Genomic DNA, 25,391 nt, shown 5'->3' on the forward strand with positions numbered 1-25,391 from the left:
TGTGGTATATGATGATGATGGAATATTATTGTGTTATAAGAAATGAAAATCAGGATGACTTCAGAAAGGCCTGGAAAGACATGCATGAAATGATGTATTGTGAAGTGAGGAGAACCAAGAGAATATTGTACACAGAGACAGCAATATTGTGAATGAAAATAGTCATATTCAAGACTATCCCAAAGGACTATTGATGAAACATACTATATCCACCTCCAAAGAAAGAGCTGATATTGATGGAACAGAATGAAGCATGCTATTTTTCACTTTCATTTTTTTCTTTTAATCAAATTTGCTTATAAAAATGACAAATATGGTAATGTTTTACATAATCATACATATATAACCCATATCTGATTGTTTGCCACCTCAGGGAACGGGGTGGGGGGGGGAAGAGGGATAAAAATTGGAACCCAAAACTATAAATAAAAAAATTGATTATTAAAAATTGATGCCAGGGGCAGCTAGGTGGTGCAGTGGATAAAGCGCCAGCTTTGGATTCAGGAGGACCTGAGTTCAAATTTGCCCTCAGACACTTGACACTTACTAGCTGTGTGACCTTGGGCAAGTCACTTAACGCTCACTACCTCACCAAAAAACAAACAAACAACAACAACAACAACAACAACAACAAAAATGATATCACTGGGGCAGCAAGGTGGCACAGTGGATAAAGCACCAGCCTTAGATCCAGGAAGACCTGAGTTCAAAACAACCTCAGAGACTTGACACTTACCAACTGTGTGACCCTGAGCAAGTCACTTAACCCTCATTGTCCCACAAAACAAAAAAACAAAAAAAAATTTTTTAAATGATACCACCCTGCCCTCCCCCCCCAACCAAACACATACAAACAAATCAGACTAGGGCTTAAGTGGAGAGGAAAATAAATGGGGATATTTTAATCTCCATTTTTATAGGCAGTTATAAATAAGTATAAAGTAAGAATCTATTCTAATATTATATTTTCTCTTGCATAACAGGTAAGAACCTAAAACTCTGAGATCTAGACTTGACTTTTTTTTTTAATTCCCTGGATCACCTCCTGTGATCACAAGATAATTGAATCCTCCATTCTCTTAGGCTGCCTTCTCCTGGTGGTAAGATGACTCTCAGTTCCGGAAGACTACCTCAGCAGAATATAATCTGGGGCAGATACTACCAAGTTAATAAAGCTTCAAATACCATCCAAGAAATAGACTAATTTATTTTTTGTGGAGCATCCTGGTTAAATACAGAGAGGTTCTTCATCAGTAAGTAGGCTTATCACTTTGTGATGAATTCCTTGGTATACCATGATACTAAGACAAATACAAAATGGTCCTGAGTATCAGTCCCTCTTCCTCTTCTACAATGATTGTGGCAGAAAAAAGTGGCAGGTGTTAAGAATCACCCGGTTTTTAAACTACACATATACTTTAAGATAGTAGTTGATACTCTTGATGTGATAACTTTATCCATTGACCAATGAAAGAAAATATACATGGAAGAACTAAATTGTATCAACCTTGACATTGTTTATTCATGATCACTTAGTCAAAATAGGCTAATAAGTAACTATGACTCTTTATAAAACAAAATAAAGGGAAGTTAAAAATAAATGAAAGAGTGGCTCTTAAGTTATCCTTGGAGAAACCAGTAATGGAGGTAGTAGCATTGGTTTTATTGTCTCCAAACACAATAAAGAAGTATTACTTCATGGGACATTGGGTCAGTTCATGTTGTAGTGCTCAAGATAACTATGTTTTAAAATCCCAACGTAAAAATCATTCTTTTCTGCTTATTAAATGCAATTTGTTATAAGAAGACTAGGAGGTATAAACATTACATGAATATATTGAGATTAATTTTAATATAACATTCACCTATTCAAAGATAGTACATATATGAAGCTAATTTTTAACTTAGCTCAAGTACCTATCCATATGATAAGAATAACCCACATATGTATTGATCCCTTCCATGATAAGCAATGGTATGAAAAGAGAGTATATTATTATTATTATTATTATTATTATTATTATTATTATTATTATTATTATTATTATTACGTGTGTATGTGTGAGCTCCTGGACTCATGACATGATCACTCCAAAAAACATCCGAATAACACCATAGGAAAATGTCTGGAGCAGCAAAACTTACAGAAGTATGTGTTGAAATCATCTTCTAACCAAGAATGACTTAGAAGGTCAGAAGGAGGCAGCTGCTGTGCTGATACAGGAGTTGAGCCCAACCCCACAGTCACCCTGACACAGATGTAGTCCCAAGAAGCCCTCACCAGAGAAGCAGACCCCCCAGAGCCTCTGAATCAGCTGAAGCACCAGTGTTGTCTGGAACTAAGCTCACAGTCTGGTGAGTGGGCTGAGCCCTGGACAGGAGACTACAGGGGTCTATACTGGTGCTAAGGGAGAACTTGGATTTTACACCCCTGCTGAGAACCAGGAGGTAGGCTCAAGTAGCAGTGGCCCAGGTAGGGTGGGGGCACAGGCTCGTCGGAGTTGACAACCACAACACACAAAGCTGGTTGATCAGCAAGTTAGTCTGGGGTCATCTAGGACCAGGAAACAGGCCGGGCCAGTAAAGAACCAGATTCTCCTTAAATCATACCACCTGGAACTTCTTAAGCTTCGGATACTGCAGCCTGGAAACAGTGCCCCACTTTAAGGAGTTAAAAGTCTAGTAAAATAAAGGCAAGATGTGCTGACAGAGAAAGGTGAGGACCATAGAAAGTTTCTTCAGTAACAAGGAAGACCAAGGGGCACCCTCAGAGGAAGATGTCAACATCAGGGCCCCTATATCTAAAGCTTCCAAGAAAAATACAAATTGGTCTCAGGCCATAGAGGTGCTCAAAAAGGACTTTGAAGATAAAGTTAGAGAGCTATAGGAAAAAATGGAAAGAGAAATGAGGGTGATGCAGGGAAGACATGAGAAAAAAGTTGACAGCGTGAAAAGTCAGATTGGCCAAATGGAAAAGGAGGTACAAATGGAAGCCAGTAACTTTATGAGAAACCAAGACACAATAGAGGGAATCCAAATGAATAAAAAAATACAGGGCAATGTGAAATATATTCTAGGAAAAACTGCTGACCTGGAAAATAGGTCCAGGAGAGATAAATTGAAAATTATTGGTCTACCTGAAAACCATGATCAAGAAAAGAGCTTAGACACCATCTTCCAAGATATTCTCAGGGAAAATTGACCTGAAATTCTAGAAGAAGAAGCTAAAATAGAAATTGAAAGAATCCACTCATCACCTCCAGAAAGAGATCCCAAAAAGAAAACTCCTAGGAATATTACAGCCAAATTCCAGGGCTGTCAGGTCAAGGAGAAAATATTGCAAGTTGCCAAAAAGAAAGAATTCAAGTACTGTGGAACCCCAGTCAGGATAGCACAAGAACTAGCAGCTTCTACATTAAAGGACTGGAGGGCATGGAATATGATATTCTAAAGGGCAAAGGAAATGGGATTACAACCAAGAATCACCTACCCAGCAAAACTCAGCATTATCTTTCAGCAGAAAAAATGGGACTTTAATGAAAAAGAAGACTTTCAGATATTTGTGATGAAAAGACCTGAACTGAATGGCAAATTTGACTTTCAAATATAAGACCCTAGAGAACCATAAAAAATTGAAGCTGGGGGATATACCTGGGGTCGTACAGTGGGCAACTGTCTTGTGTCTGAGGCCGGGTCTTGGCTGGGATCCCCCTGGGTCCAGGGGTTGATTTGTCCACTGTGTCACTTAGCTAGATGATAACATCTTTAGGGTTAAATTGAGGGGTGAAGGGAATTCATTGGGGGAGGGGGAAGGGCAGAAGTGAAATCCTACATGAAAGTAGCAGGACAAGGCTTATGAAGTTGGGGAAGAGATGGGAGAGGAGCAGCACAGTAAATGAATTTTATACTCATCAGAAAAGGCTCAAAGACCTTAAACTCATCAGAGCTGCCTCAAGGAGGGACTAACAGAAACACCCAACTGGGTGGAGAAATCTATGTAATCTGGGCAGTAAATGAGTCTAACTCATCAAAATTGGCTCAAAGAGCTCAATCTTATTAGAATTGGCTCAAGGAGGGAATAATGTACACACTCAATCGGGTGGAGTAAACTCTATAACCCTGCAGGAAAATAGGAGGGGAAAGGGATAAAGAGAGAGGGGCAAAAGAAGGAAGGACAGAGTGGGGGAGGGGACAGACAGAAGCGTAAAGAGTGATAGGATGAAAGAAGATTGATAATAGAATAAATATCATGGGGAATGGAATAGGATGGAAGGGAAATAGTTAAAAATAGTAATCATGAAAAAGAGAAAAGGGGGAAAAATTGTACAAAAAATATTTTAGCAACTCTTGGTGGAGGCTAAGAATTGAGAATCAAGAGAATGTCCATTAACTGAGGAATGATGGAAAAAGCTGTGTTATATAATTGTAGTGGAATGGTCTTGTGCTACAGGAAATGACAAACAGGATGATCCCTGAAAAACCTTGAAAGACTAATGAACATCGATGTATAGTGAAGTGAGCAGACCTGGGAGGACATTGTGCTTAGTGACAGCAGTATTGTTCAATGAACAATCGTGAATGACTTAACTACTCTTATCAGTGTAATGATCCAAGACAATCTCCAGGAACTAATGAGGAAGCTTACTATGTACCCCTGTAGAAAGAACTAATAAAAAGAACACTTGTGGATTGTACATATATAACCTGATTGCAATCTTGTGGAGGGAGTAGGAAAGGGAGGGAGGGAGGGAGAAAGATTTGGAACTCTAAATCTTATGAAAATAAATGTTGAAAACTACCCTTACATGTAAGTGTCAAGTGTCTGAGTCCAGATTTGAACTCAGGTACTCCTGAATCCAGGGCCAGTGCTTTATCCACTGTACCACCTAGCTGCCCCAAGGGAGTAATTTATTATTCTAATAACAGTATTTTAAAATAATATTTTACTTTTTCCCAAATGCACATGAAATAATTTTAACATTCATTTAAAATGATTTTCTCCTTCTATCCTTTCCCCCTCCCAAGATGATAAATAATATCATATAGATTATACTTAGGCTGCTACGCAAAACATATTTCCACGTTAATCATATTGTAAAAGAAAACAACAAAAAATTTAAAAAGTGAAAAATAGTATGCTTTGATGTGCATTCAGAATCTGTCAGTTCTTTCTCTGGGGTGAAAAGCCATTTTCATCATTATTCCTTTGGAATTGTGTTGGATCACTGTATTGTTGAGAATAGCTAAGTCATTCACAGTTGATCATACAATACTGCTGTTACTATATACACTGTTCTCCTGGTTCTGCTCCTTTCACTTTGCATAAATTCATGTAAGTCCTTCCAGGATTTCTGAAAGCATTCTGCTTATCATTTCACAGAGCACAATATTATTCCATTAAAATTATATATCACAACCTGTTCAGTCTTTTCACAATTGACAGGCATACCTTTACTTTCCAATTATTTGCCATAACAAAAAGAGGTGCTATAAATAACCATGTACAAATAGGTTCTTTTATATTTTTTTATTATTTCTTTAAGATACAGACCTACTAGTATTGATGGATCAAAGGGTATACACAGTTTATAGACCTTTAGAAATATTTCCAAATTGTCCTACAGAATGGTTTGATCAGCTCACAACTCCACCAATATAAGATTTTTTTTTAAAGAATAATAATCTTCATAAGAGAATGAGAGCTAGATAAGGCACTCTGAATTAAAACATGTGTTATTATACTTGATGACTGCAAAGTAATGGTAGAAAATACATAATGAGAAAAAGATTGTGTTGGAAAATATGGATCATAAATAAAAATGAAAGAGTCCAAAGAGTTGTTAACTATACAGAAGCTTATAAAGTTATGTCTTAAATTTTTTCTTAAAGTACATAATCAGAAGCTACTTGATCTGCTGAACACTGAATAATATCAGAAAGATGTGACTGATTATATTAAAAATGAATTAGTTAATATTAATGTTAATATTATTTCTGAGTAAAAAAATCTGTGATAACTTCTACAGATACAAACTGAAGTGAGCAAAACCAGGAGAACATTATAGATAGTAATATTGTACAATTATCAACTTTGAAAGACTTAACTACTTTGATGAAGACAATGATCCCTGGACAAAGGGATTGATGAACTCTGAATGCATACTTATTTAAACATACTTATACACACACAAATGTATGCATTTGTGTGGGTGTATATATATAGACACACACAAAATGTATGTGTGTGTATATACACTCATATACAATATACATATAGACATATAGACAAATACATGTGTATATATAATACACAGATTATAAAATATAAACACACATATATACCAACTATTCTACACTATTCTATATTGTTATGTTAGTATTATATACTATCATGCATGTATACAGTTTAATATTTATAATAAAAACACAATGTATACACAGTATACTATTTATATATTCCACACATACACACACACACACACACACACACACACATATATATATATTTACTATTCCTGAATTAGCTGTGTCCTGTTATATTGCTGACTTGTTAGAGCAAAGGTCAAAATAAGCACAAATTTACAAGAATAAAATAAAAATCATGTGCAATCAGAATACTATCCTCATCTGTTGAAACAAAGTATAATAGAAATTGAGGTATGGCTGGAGGTAATAAAATAGAAATTGTGATAATTTCACACAGTTTAACCTGTATAATATTGGCATTTGAAGGAGATTAGAAAGTATTATTGTCAGTAGTCACTTCACTTACCAATTTTCTGACCAAGCACAGTGATATGTCAAGTGAAGTTTAACACCAATTTACAAGATGAATCGATGTATACTATCTTAAGGAGAAAAGTAATGGAAGATTATAAGCACTATCACCTCTGGAATCAACAAAATTTTAAAGTGGTTAAAGAAAATTTGGTGAGGGAACTAAGAGTTTATGGTTAATTTTGATAAAGGTAACAGATGAAAGATAGAAAAAAAAAACATCTTCACCATGAAATATGAAATCAACAAATTACTTGGATGCTAATAATCAATGAACAACATTAAACAATTAGTTTGAGTCAGGCACCTAGTGCCTGACTCAGCATTGGGGATAAAAATATGAAAAAAAAAAGACATCCTCTGCTCTCAAGAAACTTATAATCCAATAGGAAAAAAAAAACACATAAAAGGAAGTGGAAAAGGATGGAGAGGGGGTAAGGAAAAGGTACCTGATGGGAGTGGGATAGTGAAGTCACTAAGAGAAGTTACAATTTTTACAGCCAGGAGAGAAATCAAGAGTTGATTTAGTTGAAGTCTTTCCTTAAATGGAGGTCATGATCCCTCCTTCCAATTAGAAAGGCTGAAAATTATGTTGAGGTGGAGTATTATGGCTGATGAGATCTTACAGGCTAATAAGCTTATCCCAATAATGACCTTTCTAGGGAATGGAGGAGAGGTCAATCAGAAAATTCCTAGAGTAGTACAGCCAGAATTAGAATTAGAAATTAATTAGATTAGAATTGAAATGTTTGAGGAGATATCTAAGAGTAGATAAAGCACTAGGCCTCTAGTCAGGAAGATCTGAATTCAAATCCAGTCTCATACTAACTAGCTGTAGGATCTTGGACTAGTGACTTAACTTCTGTTTGCCTCAATTTCTACAACTGTAAAAGGGGAATAACAATAGCAACTACATCAAAAATTCTTGTGAGGATCAAATGAGATATTTATAAATTACTTAGCACAGTGACTGGCACCTACTATGTGCCAGGCTCTTAGCAAAGCACTTTTACAGATATTATCTTACCTGAGCCTGAAACCAACCCTATGATGTAATCCTTCCTCCCTTCCTTTCTTTCTTCCCTTCTACCTTCTTTCCCTCATTCCTTCCTTTGTTTAGTTTACAATTCTTTATGTCATTTTACAGTTGATAAAAATGAAATTAATATGATCAAGTAAAGTAGCCTGGATTATGCCAAAAGATAGATACAAAATAGATATGAGGGGTTTGAGGGACTGATTCATGTTATATATGAGGGAATCCAAGATTCTCAAGCAGTCAACAATATTCAGAAATAATTAATTCCTAAAAAATAAACAAAAGAACATTAAAATGCTAAAAATTTAAGACAAGAACATATGCATTCATTAAGGGTATCCTAGATTTTAAAAAAAGTATTGATAGAGAATAGACTTGTATGGGATATTACATTATCAACATTTTCATTATCATGCAATTTAATTAAATAATGTAAAATGCACATTTCCACTGTGTTTGTTGTTTGTTGGTGATTAAAAAACAAACTATTATATCCAAGAGACCAAGGTGCTGCCTTAAAAGCCCTTTTCTAACAAGTTGTAACCTGTACTCACAGTAAGACTTTGCAAGATAATTTGAAAATTATTGGGTTTTGTTTGTTTGTTTCTGAGACTGTTGAGAGCAGAGCACAGTGCCTTGAAAACAGTAGGCATTTAATTAATGCTTATAGACTGACCAACCAATGATCTGAATATCAATGTCAAACAGTACATGAAAGAGCAAGCCTATAGTTATTAATGTTGCTTCCCATTATCAGAGGAAATCTTTCACAGAATCCAAGTTGAAGTGAAGTTCTTTATGGATAATGTGACATGCTGCTTGCATGATTTAAAAAAAAAAAAACCCTGCATAGCCTCTTGTGAGAATTGGAGCACCACCACCCTGCTGAGAAAGACATTGCAGGAAGCTTCACTCTGAAGAGAAAGCATGAGGTGAACTTTCTGGGGTTTTAAAGGTTGGATTGGCACCCAGAAGTTGTGTCTCCCACCTGTGGGTTGTGTCAATCAGTGCTACTAGTCAATTAGGTTGGAGCTGTGTGTGAGGATGGCCCTCCTTTCTGTTTCACAAAGGGCTTCTGGGAAAATCAGCTAAAGATCTGGGTCTTTTCATTCAGGTACTGACTGTCAGCAGCAGGGACTCTCTCCCTCTTTAAGATAGCTAGATGAAGGCTTTTTTTCCTCTCTTTCTCTCTCTCTCTCTCTCTCTCTCTCTCTCTCTCTCTCTCTCTCTCTCTCTCTCTACTAACCCCTAATATATGTTAATAAATGCTTAATGCCCAAAGACTGGTGCTAAAACTTCTAATTTAAGGCAACCACACATTAGATTTTTTTTTAGACATCACAGTTAGAATTTTAGGCTTTACACTCCTGAACAAGATCCCTTACCACTTGTGAGTATTTGGCCAAATCAGTATCATTAGAAAAATAACATTGAGAAAGAACAGCTATTGTCCAGACTATGATGTGAAATTAACTGAAAAGAGCAATGTGGTTTTTTTTAAATCTTTTTATCTCAGGATTGAGGGAAAATCAAATAGGTGTCCCATGTAGCTCCTAGAGAATGTGAAGTACATAGCAGTCGAGAGAGTGTGAAGTACATCTCCAGCCTATTTCATGATTGGCAAAATTATGGATGGATATAGACAAGAATCTCACCAGATATGTAAGCACCACTTTGTTGCAAAATTTATTATTGGAGTAAATATTCATATTGGTAAAAATCATCCCATATGCCCATTTGCATTTTGATTATCTTATGGTTGGTTATAGGGAAAATTAAAGAAATATATCACAGAATTATTCTAAAATCCATCATGATGATAAAATAAATCAGGATGATAGAAGTGAAATTTCATTCTTCAACAATAAAGTAATTACATAAATATTAGAACTTTGCTAGTTACTACTTAATAATAATATAGATAAGAAATTGGAAAGGAATAAAAAGGAGGTAGCATGAAGTAGGTTGATTATAAATTTGGTACTACTGCAATGAAGCAAAGACCTAATCAGCGAAGGTCTAGGGAATTCAGTGAGTGGTGTGTTGAAAGGGAGAGTCTTTGCCTCTTTCTTGGTCTCACTTTCCCTCATGTGTTTGGCTATAGTTTTCACTCATTCTTTCTGAATCTCCTTCTACCTCTCTCATTATCTATCTCTTTGACTATTTCTTTGTCTTCACCTCTTATCCCCATTTCTCTCTTTCTTTTTCTGTCTCTATTTCTATCTGTTTCTCTATCCCTCTATGTTTCTAGCTCTGTATCTCTCATTCTGCTCTTAAATGTCCAAATATAAAAATGTAAGTATACTTTTCATTTATTTGCATATATTGAATATATTTTCATTTTCTCTATAAATATATTGTATAATGTTTTAAATACCTGGTGTCAAATAAATGTAAGTTATTGTCAATAATGATGAGGAGGATTTAAAAGTTAAATAAAACCTTTTTGTTTCTTCTTCATTTTCTAAAGGAGGTTGATTTTTACTTTCTAGTGGCCTTTAGTGTTATAAAAGCCACCGAAAAAGAAATTTCTCATGCCTATCACTTTTCATGCTGTAAAACACTATATCTCCTTAGTCTTTGAAAGTTCTGATTATCTAGGCTATGCAGTTTTGTGACATTTGATATGGTGGTCACAATAATTAAAAAAAAAAGACATCAAAACAGATGATGAAGGTAGAGGAGTAAAGGAAAGCACTAGCCTGAGCTCTCCCCCATTCCCCTAAAACAAATTTAAAATATAATATCAAAATAAATTCTAGAGAACCAACAAAGTGATAGAATGAAACATTTTTTCAGCTGAAGACAACATAGAAGGTCAGCAGAAAATTTCTGTCACACCAGGTTGGACCTCAGTACTGGCCACACTTTGGCATAAGCAGCAGGCCTTAGAGGTAGCTGAAAAATCAACAGTTCTTGGAGGTCATAGCCCACAGCAGGTACAAGGGTTGGACAACTGGAAAGAAGAGATTAGTAACAGTGGCACTGTTTAAAGAACTCTGTTGAATTGCCCATATGCAAGTTCAGGTAAGAGTCCCAGGGTAAAGAAGACTGGCAGGAGCAAGGACCCTGGTCACTGACCTAGGGTGGAAAAGAGTACTTTTGGTCCCTTACAGACCAGAGTACTAAAAACTTATAGACACCCAGAACTGGGCCAGAAAACAGCAGCATGAAATATCTGAAGCTTAAGACAGTGTGCTTTCCGCACCATTAGCAGAGCTCAACTTCAACATAAAGTTACAAGCCAAAAAAAAAAAAAAAAGGTAAAAGTCAATAATCTGGGAATGAGTAAACAACAAAAACAAAAAAAAAGGACTTGACCATAGAAAGTTACTATGAATGTAGGGAAAATCAGAAGACAACAAAGTCAAAACAGCTACATCCAAAGCCTCAAAGAAAAATCTACATTGGTTACAGATGCAAAAATGATTCCTAGAAGATCGCAACATGGATTTTAAGAATCAAATAAGATAGGCAGAGGGAAAATTGGAAAAAATAAATGAATACTGCAAGAGAATCATGAAAAAAGATTAAACAACTTGGTAAAGGAGGTACAAAATATATCATTGAAAATAACACCTTAAAAAGCAGAATAGACCAAATGGTAAAAGAGGCCAAAAAAGGCACTGATGAGAAGTAGGAAAGTAGAAATTAATGACTTTATGACACATCAAGAAATAATAAAATCAAAAGAATGAAAAAATAGAAGAAAATATGAAATATCTCATTGAAAAAAACAACCGACCTGGAAAATAAATTGAGGAATACAATATAACAAATTTTGGACTATTTGAATGTCATGATTTAAAAAAGAGCCCAGATAGCATCTTTCAAGAAACTATCAAGGAAAACTGCCCTGGTATCCTAGAACCAGAAGGGAAAATAAGAATCTAAATAATCCATTGATCACTTCATGAAACAACTCTCACAATGAAAACTCTCAGGAATAGTACAGCCAAATTCTAGAGCTCCCAGGTCAAGAAGCAATTATTGCACATAACCAAAAAGTAATGATTTTATTATCATGGCACCACACTCAGGATAACACAAGATTTAGCAAATTCTACTTTAAAGAATTAGAGACCTTGTTATTTGATATTACAGAGGAAAAATGGAGCTAGGATTACAAGCAAGAATTACCTACCCAGAAAAACTGAGTATAATCCTTCAGGGTAAAACCTGTATATTTAATGAAATGGACTACATTCAAGCATTTTTGATGAAAAGACAAGAGCTGAATAGAAAATTTTGCATTCAAACACAAGATTCAATAGAAGTACAAAAAGGTAAACAGGAAATCAAAGTCATAAGGGATTTAGTAATCTTAATATGTTCACATTCCTATATGGTAATATGATACTAGTAACCCCTAAGAACTTTATTGTTATTAGGGCAATTAGAAAGAGTATACATAGACAAAGGGCATGGTTGTGATTTTACAATGATAGGATAGTATCTTAAAAATAAAATTAGGGTTTAAAAAGAGGGATCACTATGATGGAATGATATAAAAATTAAATTAAGATTGAAGAAAGAGGGGGGAAGGGAGAGTTAGAATAGGACAAGTTATTTCACATAAAATAGGCAGATAAGAGCTTTTAGAGTGACAGAGGTAGATGGGTATGAGTGATAATATTTTAACCTTATTCTCATTAGAATTGGCTCAAAAAAGAATAACATACACACTTAGGTGGATGTTCTATAGGGAATTAGGAGGGGAAGAAGATAAGAGAAGAGGAAGTTGATAAAAGGGATGATTAGGGGAAGTGATGGTCAGGAGCAAAATCATTTTGAGGAGGACCATAGAGAAAGGAGAAGGAGAGAAGGCTGAATGGGGAAAATATGATAGGGGAAATACACAATAATCATAACTGAAAAAATTAAAGAAAGTTTCTTTAATATAGGCCTTATTTCTCAAATATATAGAGGACTGAGTCAAATTTATAAGAATACAAGTTATTCCTCAAATGATTAATAAATGGTTAAAAAGTATGAATAGACAGTTTTCAGATGAAGAGATCAAAGCAATCTATAGCTATCCCAAAAATGTTCTAAATCACTACTGATTAGGGAAATGCAAATTTAACAACAACAAACAAACAAACAAAAACCCTGAGGTGCCACCTCACACCTATAAGATTGGCTAATATAAACTAAAAATAAAATTATAAATGTTGGCAGGGATGTGGGGAAATTGGGACACTAACATATTATATGTGGAATTGTAAAGTGATCCAACAATTATGGAGAGCAATTTGGAACTCTGCCCAAAGGTGTATAAAACAGCAAATAGTCTTTGGTCCAAAAACACCACTAGTAGCTCTATATTATAAAGAAGTAAAATAAAAGGGAAAAGGACATACTTGTATAAGCATATTTGTAGTACTATTTTTTGTGTGTTGGCAAAGACTTGAAAATTGAAGGGATGCCCATCAATTGGGGAATGGCTGAACAAGTTGTGTTATATTATTGTAATGTAATAGTATTGTGATATAAGAAAGAATGAGCAGGTTGCATTCAGAAAAACCTGGAAAAACTTACTCGAACTGATGCAAAATGAAGTGAGCAGAATAAGCAAAACAGTTATATAATAGCAATACTGTATGATGAACAACAATGAATGACTAAAAAAACAGAAAAAAGAATAAGAGCTATTCTTAGCAATTCAATGATCTAAGACAATTCTGAAGGACTTATGATGAAAAATGCTATCTTCAGAGAAAGAAGTGATGGAGTCTGAATGCAGAGCAAAGCATACTTTTAAAAAGAAACTATTTATTTTGGTACCTGTTTTCTTTCATATGACTAATATGGAAATAGGTTTTACATGACTGCACATGTATAATCTAGATCAAATTGTTTGACTTCTCTATGATAGGGAAAAACATGGAGAAAAAGAGAACTTGGAACTCAAAATTAAAAAATAAAAAATGCTAAAATTTGTTTTTACTTTTAATTTGGAAAAAATAAAATTAAATATAAGTTGGAAATATTTGCAAAATAAATAGATATTTAATATAAAAAGACATTGTCCAACTATCATAGCCTTTTCAGACCATTTTGCATATTATTTAAATATGTATCATTTTCTTAACAAATTAAGATGTTTAATTCTTCAGAACATTCTAGCTCCATGTCATGTCTAGCTCCATGACATGGTATTTTTTTCATGTGTGTGTGTGTGTGTGTGTGTGTGTGTGTGTAGGTATCTGTGTTACAGCCACATGTAGAATCTCACATACACATAAATACAGAGGATCTAATTTGGGATGATGGAGAATTATGAGTGAAAATCCCTGTTGACATGCCAAACCCATTTTTTTTCTAAAAACTTAGAAGACAAATAGTGTAATATGTATAGAATTAGCAAGACATATTAATCTGATTATCTAGAGTCAAGATTTTCAATTTGACTTCTATGACCTTAAAAAAAAGGATAATTATTTTAATGTATTTTGTTTCCTATATAATCCTGTGTATTTTATGTCTTTTAAAACATTACTCTGAGAAGGGACCCAGAGGCACCACTGGTCTGTGACATAGAATGTGTCTAAATGTATGTATTTAAATATTGTAATGGATTCATGGCCTAACCCAACATTTTAGAGTATCTTTATTTTCTGTGAACTTGCTTATACATTGTGAACTCCAGGGTAAGTTACACTGCTCATAATATTCATTTACATTTATTCATTAAGTTCTTACAATAACTACAATAACTCCTCCCAAAGATCCAAGTTAAATTTGTATTATGTACTTATTATTTTATATTCTACATCTATTAATTTTTTCAAAAATTACATTATAAAAATTGTGACTATTTTATGATGTATTTTGTAAGTATTAAATAAGTAATCTATCAAGATACTAAATGCTTACTATCATTTTTTTTAATTTTTTAAATTTCATAATAAATTTCTTTATTTTAATATTTGGTTGACTAAATAACATCTTAAAAGAAGTTAATCACAACTAGGAAAATATTTAACATAAACTAATTATATATATATACTTGATTTTGATGTTAGGCTTTTAAATTTAATTTTACTTTATTTTATTTATTTATTTTTGCTGGGGCAATGAGAGTTAAGTGACTTGCCCATGGTCACACAGCTAGTGTCAAGTGTCTGATGCTGGATTTGAACTCAGATCCTCCTGAATCCAAGGCCAGTGTTTTATCCACTGAGGCACCTAGCAGCCCCCAGGCTTTTTTATTTAAACAAAAGTTTGCAATATCTGTTCTTAACTAAAAAAAACACACACTCAAATCAGATTCTGAATTAAGGCTATTTTTGTAATTAAAACAAGATAGAGCAAAACTGCTTGCTCACACAAATATATTGTAGAAATGATAGGAGAATTTTATAAGACAGTTCACTGAGAGAGAGAAATTCATTCTCTTTACATTTTAGCTACTGAATCAATACCCAAAATGAATAGCTAGTTATAAAATATTCACCTTTTAATTTTAATGACAAGCATTACATCAAATGATAAGTATATTTAACACTTATTTGTATGTATTGTTCCATTTTAACAATCTCTATGTATATACTAATGGTATTAAAGAAAGTATCTATTTAAATTTTCCTTTACTGGCACATCAGCTACAATCTGACAGAAAAACTACTGAGCAACTTAACATTTTTGCCTACCAGTTCACTTCAATATCAGTCCAATGCAAATAAGTTGACATAAGTGAAAAATAAGTTTTAAGAGAAAACAGTTTTAATATTGCAATGGGAAACAAGATATGGTTTATTTCTTCAGAAAATTTGTGTTTGTCATTGATAATTTAAAAATAGTTTATGGTACACATGCCCACCAATCATGGTCTTCAAAATGGCTGAGATTTGTGCTATAAGAAAGTAAATGTTTGCATTGTTTTGACCACATGACCACATCTCATGAGGTATTGCAGGGTGACAAAAGTGAATGAGAAAGCTACTTTAGTTCAGTGTACAAAATGAAAATGATGGTATGTGTATGTATTTCACTATACATTGAAGTGGTTTTACACTGGAATGTTGAACCAGTATGGTGGTTTGGAAACAATTTGATGACAGATTGAAAAACTACCCAAACGTGCTTAATCAGAAGAGCTCACAGTGTGATTTAATGACTGAAAAAAAAATAGTGCATGATAGTGATGGTTTCTAATCATTATATAAATAAACATAATGCTTCAAATATGCATGTTTATTTTCTTACAGGGAAAAGTATGTTTGTAACACAACTGTGAAACTATTTAATGTATAAGACACCATTAAGTAAGTTCACCATAGCACAAACCCTATGGACAAACTCATTAACCACTGAATTTGCCAACAACTAAATGAGAATCACTGAGCCAATCAATAGTAGTATTTCCTCTATGGTTTAAGATCACAATCTTTCCATGCTTTCTTTCCTTGGGTAATTCTTGTTCATGTTTTTCACCCAGATCCTCCATTGAAAATCCATCCAGTATTACTGGAGGACATCCTCTAGATTTTTTAATAGTATTCTATGGGTAGCAGTACTCCTAGCTTACCACATATCATCCCTTGTGTTTGCTATCTCCATTCCTGATCATACATTTATTAGATAATATCTCCCCCCTCCTTGGTTTTCAGTGGGGGAATGAGAACAGATTACTATAGCATTTCAGAAGCTTGCTCACATGACTATTGAAATAACTGTAAAATGTAAATAGCTAACATGAACCTCATCTTTTCCTCTTTAGAGCAAATAAATAATTTTACTGAATGCAAAATGTATCTGCGAATATGTGATCAGTAAGGAGGAAGTGCTATTTCCCTTTACCTACATTTAATTGCTGATCAGGCAGGAGTGTATACTTCTTAAAATGCTGCTGTATGCAGAAGCAGTTCAATCTTTCATTTTAATTAAATCATTTCAAACCAGGCCCAGAGGAAAAAAAAAATCATCTAACACCCACTTGAATATTTTCTATGGATCAGGCCCATTGTGATGCATAGTTTGCTCATATACTCATACTTCTTATCTAACTTAACAGCATAACTCGCTTCATCCACAAGCACAGAGATCATATGAGAGAAAAACTAGTCTGAATATATGAAATTTTTATTCTTCTTACATTTATTTCTAGAAATGGTGCGAGGTTTTTCTCCCAGTAGCTGCTAAGTGCTCTCTCTTTTTTTTTTTCAATCTGTCTACCCAGAAGGATATTATGAAATCTAAGCAGCATCTTAAAGTTTTATAACCTGATTCTCCCCTTCTGGCTTCACAGGGCACCAGAGCATACCCTCCAGAGCCACAGCAGAGAGAAAAGCCTTACTTCACATTCTTCCTAGAATCTGTTCCATTTGAATGGATGATCATTCAGCTGTAGCCAGCAGCTGTTGTCTAATGCAGGTTCCTAAACCTAATGCAGGTTCCTAAGAGGCTTAGGGAGCCACTTAGGAATCTGTCTTAGTGGAGACATGCTGTCAGCAGTTGAGAATACTGAGGTGTGTATCCAGCCATATGCAGGGCCTACATCTTGCTTGCAGCTATGTCTCCAACCAGCACCATTAAACAGGTTAGTTCTCATTCATAATGATGCTTAGCTGTGATCAGCTCCATAAGTTCCTGGAAAGAATCCTTAAACTATCCAACCCTCCATTTCACTTTTCCATAGTTTGCCCTCACATGCACACACCAGAAGTCATCTATTCTAATGCCTTGCCCTTCAGCAAGTTTTCTATAGGCCCTTACAGAGAGCATGGGGATATAACATGGAATCACAGATTTCAGAGTTAGAGGGGACCACAAAGAACACAGATTACAATGTGTAACTGGACAAAAAATACCATTCTTGCAAGTATATCAGGAAGAAAATTTGTTTTATAAAAATTTCTTTTAAATGAATTCTCTATTTTGGTCTTATTAAAACATTATTATTGAAATGAGTTTAATTTACCCAGAAAGATGCTAATAATTTAGGATTCCTATAGATCTCCAACTTTGTAGTTCACAAAATCTACCTCAAAAATAATACTTAGTCACTAGATGGCAAAAGTGGTAAGCCATAGAAATGTATACTTAGAAGTAAGATGAATATTAAAGTTCACAGATATAAGTTTACATGCTATAAAGTGCAAATTCAATTTAACAACATGGGCCATACATTTGTGATTGAATTACACAACACACTGATCTATTAAACAGAATAATAACATGCCGTATTATAGTGTTTCATGTACCTTAGTTATATTTTCTCCTAATTGCTATAACTCTAAATCAAGTATTTTTAGTTTACAATAGATTTCCTTAGACCCCACAATCAGTAGTAAGGAGGGCCTGAAGCCTCAGTTCTTATCCTAATTTGCTTTGTGAACTTTGGACAAGTTACTTTTCCTTTCTGATACCCAGTGTTTTGTTCTGTATTGTTTTTTCATTTAAAAAAATGAAGAACTTGTATTCTATAATCTCTGACTACTTTCCAGGGTCTTTTCTTTCATTCTATTAGTATATCATAAAATACAATCATCAATTCCTCTTTAAGTCTACAGTTTCTAAATTCCCTAATACCAGGAATGCTTAAAGATATTCCACTCAAATTTAACTCTGATTTTAGCTGCTGATCTGGCTAATCTTTCCAGCATTTACTTTAAGGTTGTAGTCATTCAATTAGCTAAATGCTAAATTACCTTACCTCATTCTAATGGAAAGGTTGATTTGTAAGTGAACCTCCATCCCTTTATTCCTTTAGCACCTGATTCCAATTTGAAGTGAAAAATAATAGTCAAGTAGATACCAGCTATACATTCTATTATTTTAAGACATGTCTCTGCACAGAACCAAAGATAACTTGTACCAATACCAAACATAGGCTTCTCCAGATTTCTGTTCATGTCAACTCCCCCACAAATCTGTAGTGCCCAGAGCTGACCTAAGCGTTCTTTAACAAACAATGAAGACTATTTACCTGGAAGGGATCCTGAACTGTCAATCAAACTGGCTGTTGCTGACAATTTTTCCATCTTGATCCTTCTGAAAAGAAATTGTTTTTAAACTATGAGAATATATAAAATAATTTTGAGCAATTAAAATACATTTTTCACTCAGTCATTTTCTTTAAAAAAATAAATGTGAGTGTATAGGAGACAACACAGAAATTCATAAGTAATAACTTATTACATATTTTGTATTTGTTTTAAATATATAAAGTGTGTGTGGTAGTCTATTTTGCTCATGTAGGTTATATGTACACATATTGGACTATTTAGGGGTGGCTCACAAAGAAGCAAAAACAGATATTTCTAGAATTTGCTGCATTCGTTCTTCTCCAAGGGAAACTTTGATTATTCCCAGGAGGGGAAGCAGGAAGCTTGAGGCAGATGCTATTCTACTTTTCTCAGAGAGAGGGGGTACCATCTAGAGTTATATCCATCTGTTCCCTTAAATATTGTTAGTACAGGGGAAATCATTTTTAGGCACAAGCTGCAAGTCTGATTAGTAAGGGTTGTCGAAAGTATACAATCTCCCTCTCCCCCTCTCTGCCTACTCCCCCCCACACACACCACTCCCTGTCCCCCTCCCCCTCCCCCTCCCCCTTCCCTGTCCCCTCTTCCTCCTCCTCCTTCTCCTTTCTCTATATATAGCTATATAAATCTAGATTAGATAGAGAGGCAGTCGGACATAGAGATAAATGCAAGGATGGAACCCTTTCCCACCAGATGCCAGTTTCACAATCAACATATGTAAAAAATATAAAATAAACCCAATTATCTAAATAGATAGTAAAAAGTAAACAGAGAAAAAAATGGATATAAGAACATAAGTCCAACCTGGAATAAAATAATTCAGCTCCTCTAAAAGAAAGAATCTCACATACCACACAAGGAGCAATTCCCTAAAGTTTCTAGTATAGCAAGCTGGGAATAAGGATATGTTTGAACTGCCTGCTCCTCTATATATTGGTATCTACACAAGAGTCTTCTCTCACTTTAGAAACCTGAAGAACTGTTGTAACCATGTGTCCTCTCTTTCAATGCTGGCATTGAGAAAACCAAGATATTTCTTCTCTCTAGCACTCAATAGCTCTGTCCCTCCCTCAGGTATAGAACATTGAGTAATTAATATGTACCAAGAAGGAGTTTTATGCAAATACCCTTTGAGTCATAGGTTACATAAATATTTTTAAAGTAGCTTTACATATGTTGTGTTCTAATATGTTATCATGAAGTTCAAGGTAACACTGGGATCTAAAAAGTATACCAGTCGAATGCATGTTCAAGCAAATTCTATCAACAATAAGAAGCTAGAATAAGTATGGTTCTATTGACAGACTGTGTCCAGAAATCAAGGAACAGCCTAACTAATGATAAAGAAGCATCTATACTACAATATTGGTCACTAAGTGATGGACTATTTAACCATAACAATCCATGAAACATATAAGTATACAAAATGTGGCAATTTAAAAATATACAAATTATGCCTTTTGCTTGTTCCCAATGATCAGGCTGTCCCAAATCACTTCAATTGTGGGTCTTTTTCAAACATTAATTTAAATATGAGGAATATTAATATCATGCTCTATTACATAAAAGCCAGCATTACTCTGTAGTTCATCCTAGTCCTCATCTTATCAAACCCCATTTCTCAGCCTGGCTCAAGAGGAGATCTAATTCCTAACTAATGTGTGGTTGATCAATGTGATCCCTTCTTGGACCCCAGGCATCTGCCTTTTAACCACTTTAAAGTGAGATCCCAGCTTCTATTTACCCCATAAATAGAGAATCAGTTGGGCCTTCCCCAGGGGAAAACTCTCCTCTTCTTGCTTTTCTTCATCAAATTTTGGGGTGACGGTCTCCAAGAGAGACTCCTGATTTGCAAGGTTCTGTTTTTGTTTTTTCCAGTCAAGAATAATAGAGGCAGCTGGGTCCCATAAAGCAATTTACATTCATTAATTGCCAGAGAGGGGAAGGATCATTTAGACCTGAAGGCCAACCCACTTTGCCTATCTGTAAAGTAATTCTTTCACCTGAGATTTCTTCCAGTATTGCAAAAATATAGTATTAGGAAATAGCTGAGGTAATTCTTAACCTATCTCCCATGTACAAAAGACCCTGTTGGTCTTCATTGGAGTCTTTGGTCATCGAGAGATTTCTTTGAACCAATTTATTGGTTGTTGCTACCCAACCAATGGGTAATGGTTCTTGCTCTCCAACAAATAGGTAATTACCCAATAGGTAAAAAATTGATCATGCTCTAGTCCCTGTCCTTTAGCATTATCCATTGTACTAACATTTATACATAATTTTTAATACAATTTTATCTTGCCCTGGAGAAAACTGTGTTTTGCTACCTTTGTTGCAATTTTACAACTGTTTCTACTCTAATTTTGATATTTGTTCAATAGATCAAAAAATGACATACTGGTAGAAGACCTGAAAAAAATCCAAATTGAGATACTCGCTAAACACAAAGCCACCAAATATAATTTAATGCCTACTTTGGAGAATGAATCAAAGGAGTTATTTTAAAAGGTAGAATACAGAAGCTGGTGATATTGATACTATGGTGAATCAAAAGCATCATTTCATAGGACGTTTGATAATCTCACTTGGGTAGACCCATAATGAGTATAGGCAAGTAGATGATGATGAAGATAGTATGTTTATACAACCATCCATTTAAGAGTAGGAATCAGACAAAATTATTTGAAGAGTCTGACAGGTCCAAAAACCAATTCAGTAATTAATTCAATTCCATGAAATATCAATTTACTATCTCTCTATTATGTGGCAGGCACTGGGGTTGAAAATACAAAAATGACACAGTCCCCACCTTAGTGGGGAAAATAACATGTACACAGGTAAGTAAGCATGAAATATATACATGGTAACAACACAGTAATTTGGGGAGGCAAGGGGTATTAACAACTAGATGAATAAGATGACCCCTTTAGGAGATAGCACTAAAGCTAAGTCTTGAAGGTAGGGGAAATTATGGAATGTGGAGGTGATGAGGAACAACATTCAAGATATGAGGAAATAATATGAAAAAATGCATGTGAAGGAGATGAGATGCCATGTATGAGAAATAGAGTACAGGAAAACTGTGATGTTAAGTATGTGAGGAGAAATGTGAAATTGTCCTGGAAAGATAAGTTAGATCCAGATTGTAAAGTATTTTACATGTAGAGAAATTTCTATGTATGTTATCATAGAGACAAAAGAAATTTACCTGAGGACTATTAATTTGTCAACTATGTAGAATATGGATTAGAAGGGAAGAAACAAACATATATGCATTGGTTCCTGTTTATTGCAATGCAAAGATGAAAAAAGGAAATATTGCTTAAAAATAATAAAACTACATTTTAGGATTAATATTTTAAAGTAGTATACCTTTGTGTTTTTTAAAATACAGATCCAAAGTTCTGGATAGTATGGTGAACAGTGATCAACATTATAAACAATGTGACTGTGGTGAGTAAATACAATAAAGGTAAATTAAGACAGATATTCTGAGCAAAATCCGTTTATTAACAGTGACACATATAACTTAACAAAGTACACTGATTGGCTACCTCATTAAGGCCAGTGACCTGAGAGACTATCTTTACTGACATGCAAGAAAGTAGGTCTAGGAACATTACAATTGGCTATACTAGGAAAAGTAGGTTGGCATTCAGGTGAGGCTAACCAAACCCCTAAACATTAAGGAATGATAATTATTTTATGGGACCCATCTGTCACTAGGAAATCAGTAATTCCAGACTTGTTGTACCCTTGGAGGAGATCAAATCTCCTTGAACTGCACCAGGACAGGTAAGAGCAGAGACATATCTTTGTGTTTGATGGCACTGGGAGAAGCTGTTTAGAACTAATAGGCAACAGGTTGATATTTCAAAGGTTAACTGCATGAATAATAAAAAAACAAAACAAAAGAAAAAAGTAACAAAGGAAATGAAACCTTTTCCTTACAACTAATATTTAAACTAACTGGGATAAGGAGTAACTCCATTTCTTTTATTTTTTTTTAGTGAGGCAATTGGGGTTAAGTGACTTGCCCAGGGTCACACAGCTAGTAAGTGTTAAGTGTCTGAGGCCGGATTTGAACTCAGGTACTCCTGAATCCAGGGCCGGTGCTTTATTCACTGTGCCACCTAGCTGCCCCGAGTAACTCCATTTCTGAGCTTAACTCAAGAACAGAGAAATATGGCTTAACAATATTGGACAGTAATATATAATAGGGTCAATTACAGAATAGAATAAATTATTAAATGATACAGAACAATTTCAATTTCTTCCCTAACCATTTTAAAACATATTGAGAACAAATGGTTTCTGAATGTGAGCAACTTTGAACTAGCTATCTTGGTATCATCAGATAACCAATTACTTAAAGGTCAAAATGAATACTTAATGAGGTAAAGATATGAAGGCATCTCATTAAATTACAACTTGACTTGTCTTGTGTAAGTAAACTATTACTATTATGTAAATTAAGTAAAGTTAATGAGAAATGGATACCAGCATAGATATTGAATCTATCACCATTTCTCAAAGGTAAAAGGATAAATAATGGCCTGTGGAGGCATAAAGAGTCCAGAACATGTCCCAGAGAGCACAAGGCAAAGCACATGGTAACTAAGGGTAACATGATTTTAGAGTATGAAATCATTTGAATGGCATTATGGAAGAATGAACATGGTAGGAAAAAAGTAATGAGGTTTAATGAAAAGGGTATTAGATTTAAAGTTAGAAGATATGGGTTCAGCTCTTTACCTAGCTGTTGAAAATCTGTTTGAACTACAGTCAGTAATTTATCTCTCTGGGCCTCAATTTCATCCTTTGTGAAATGAAAGAAGTTGACTAGATGATATTTAAGATTTCTTCCAGCTCTAAATCTAGTCTTCCAAAGCTGGAATATTGAGAAGATATCATTTAAAAAAGCCAAAAACTGAATCACATAGAAGCAAAATAAAACAGATAAAGCTTGGACAATTAAATGAAGTCATACAAAAGAAATTACAAATAAAACTCTTAGCTTCCTACAGTTTCTGATAATGAATTGGCCTTTCTCCCAACCAAGGATAATTCCCCCTACCTTCTCCAACAGCTATCTCCTTCAATCATCCTCTTTCTTTTTGTAATCATCAATTTCTCCCTAGCTACTTTTTCATGCTTATTAAAAACATGCTCATGTAGGAGGGAAGAAACAAGATGGTGGAGAAAGCATAGCAATTTTTCAGGCTCTCCCAAAATTTCCCTCTAAAGAAAATTTTTTAAAAGCATGTTGAACCAAATTCTGAGCAGCATAAGCAACAAATCATCTGAGTGTGTCATTTTCCCATCCCACAACAGCTTGGAAAGAGAGGACTTTTGCTCTGAAGGGTTGGTGGTGGAGATAGCTGGAAGCAGACAGTGGCAGAAGCAACATGAGCTGTGAGCATCAGAGGTAGTGACAGTGGCAGCAGAAACAGTAGCAACAACAGCCACAGGAGTTCTCAGTGCCCAGAAACAGTAAAGGGATTAAATAACCGGCAAGAAAGAAATTACAGGGGACATTTGTGCTAGTACTGACTGCTCAGGATGGACATCATTTGTCAACTCAATTGCTCATTACCTAGTTCTGGGTTGCAGTTCCAGGGTGGGGAAGACTTGTATTCTTGAGGGAATAGGTGCCTGCTTTGATAAGGACCATAGCACAAATCAGGGGAACACTGACCACATCTCTTTCCCACAGTTTGAATTACATCAAAGAAAAGGAAAAGGACAAATGTTTGATGGTATATAGAAAAATAGTTACATTAATGTAGTTGTGGTAGAATTGTGAACTGGTTCAACCATTTGGAAGAACAATTTGGAACTATTCCCCAAAACCTATAAAACTGCATGTCTAGACGTCACTTCCAGTGGGTCAGCACAGATCGGTACAACCAACAGGCCATGGAGCACCATGCCCAACCATCTATACTAAAGACACACTGCAGCAGTAGGAAACACAAAAAGAATGTGAAAGATTGATATAAAAATTGGATGGAAGAGCAAGCTCAGAGCCTTATCAATACAATGACAGCTGCATTTCAGCAAGGAAAAATTCCTCCCACTGCATTCACTGCTCCTCCACCAAGAGGGGCTATAATCCCACCTTCTCCTAGTCTCCTGGGACCTACTTGATCTGGCATGATGCCAGCACCCCATATGGGAGGGACTCCTATGATGCCAATGATGGGCCCCCCTCCTCTTGGAATACCTGTGGGACCTGCTCCTGGAATGAGGCTGTCCATGGGAGGCCACATGCCTATGATCCCTGGACCCCCAATGATGAGACCTCCTGCCTGTCCCATGATGGTGCCCACTTGGCCAGGAATGACCCACCCAGACAGATAAGAATAAGGGAAAATACATTCGTATCATTTTTTATTCTTTTTTCTACTCAACTCAAATACCATGGTGCTGTACCTCTGGGGTGTTTTCCAACAGCATGGCAAGGAAGATTTGCTCCCATTTATGTCAAAGAAGAAACCATTTGGAATGGAGCAGTGGGACAGAAATGCAGCTTACTTTTATATTGTGATGTGTACAAATAAAAGTATTGACTGTTTTAGTTA

General features: G+C 35.0%; 1 pseudogene; it reads left to right on the forward strand.

Annotated features, from left to right (window-relative positions):
- Nucleotides 1-24,672: 24,672 nt before the first annotated feature.
- LOC122728832 lies at nucleotides 24,673-25,170 on the forward strand (annotated as a pseudogene).
- Nucleotides 25,171-25,391: the final 221 nt, after the last annotated feature.

This window comes from Dromiciops gliroides, chromosome 5 (genome assembly GCF_019393635.1).
Source record: "Dromiciops gliroides isolate mDroGli1 chromosome 5, mDroGli1.pri, whole genome shotgun sequence".
NCBI classification, from domain to species: Eukaryota; Metazoa; Chordata; class Mammalia; order Microbiotheria; family Microbiotheriidae; genus Dromiciops; species Dromiciops gliroides.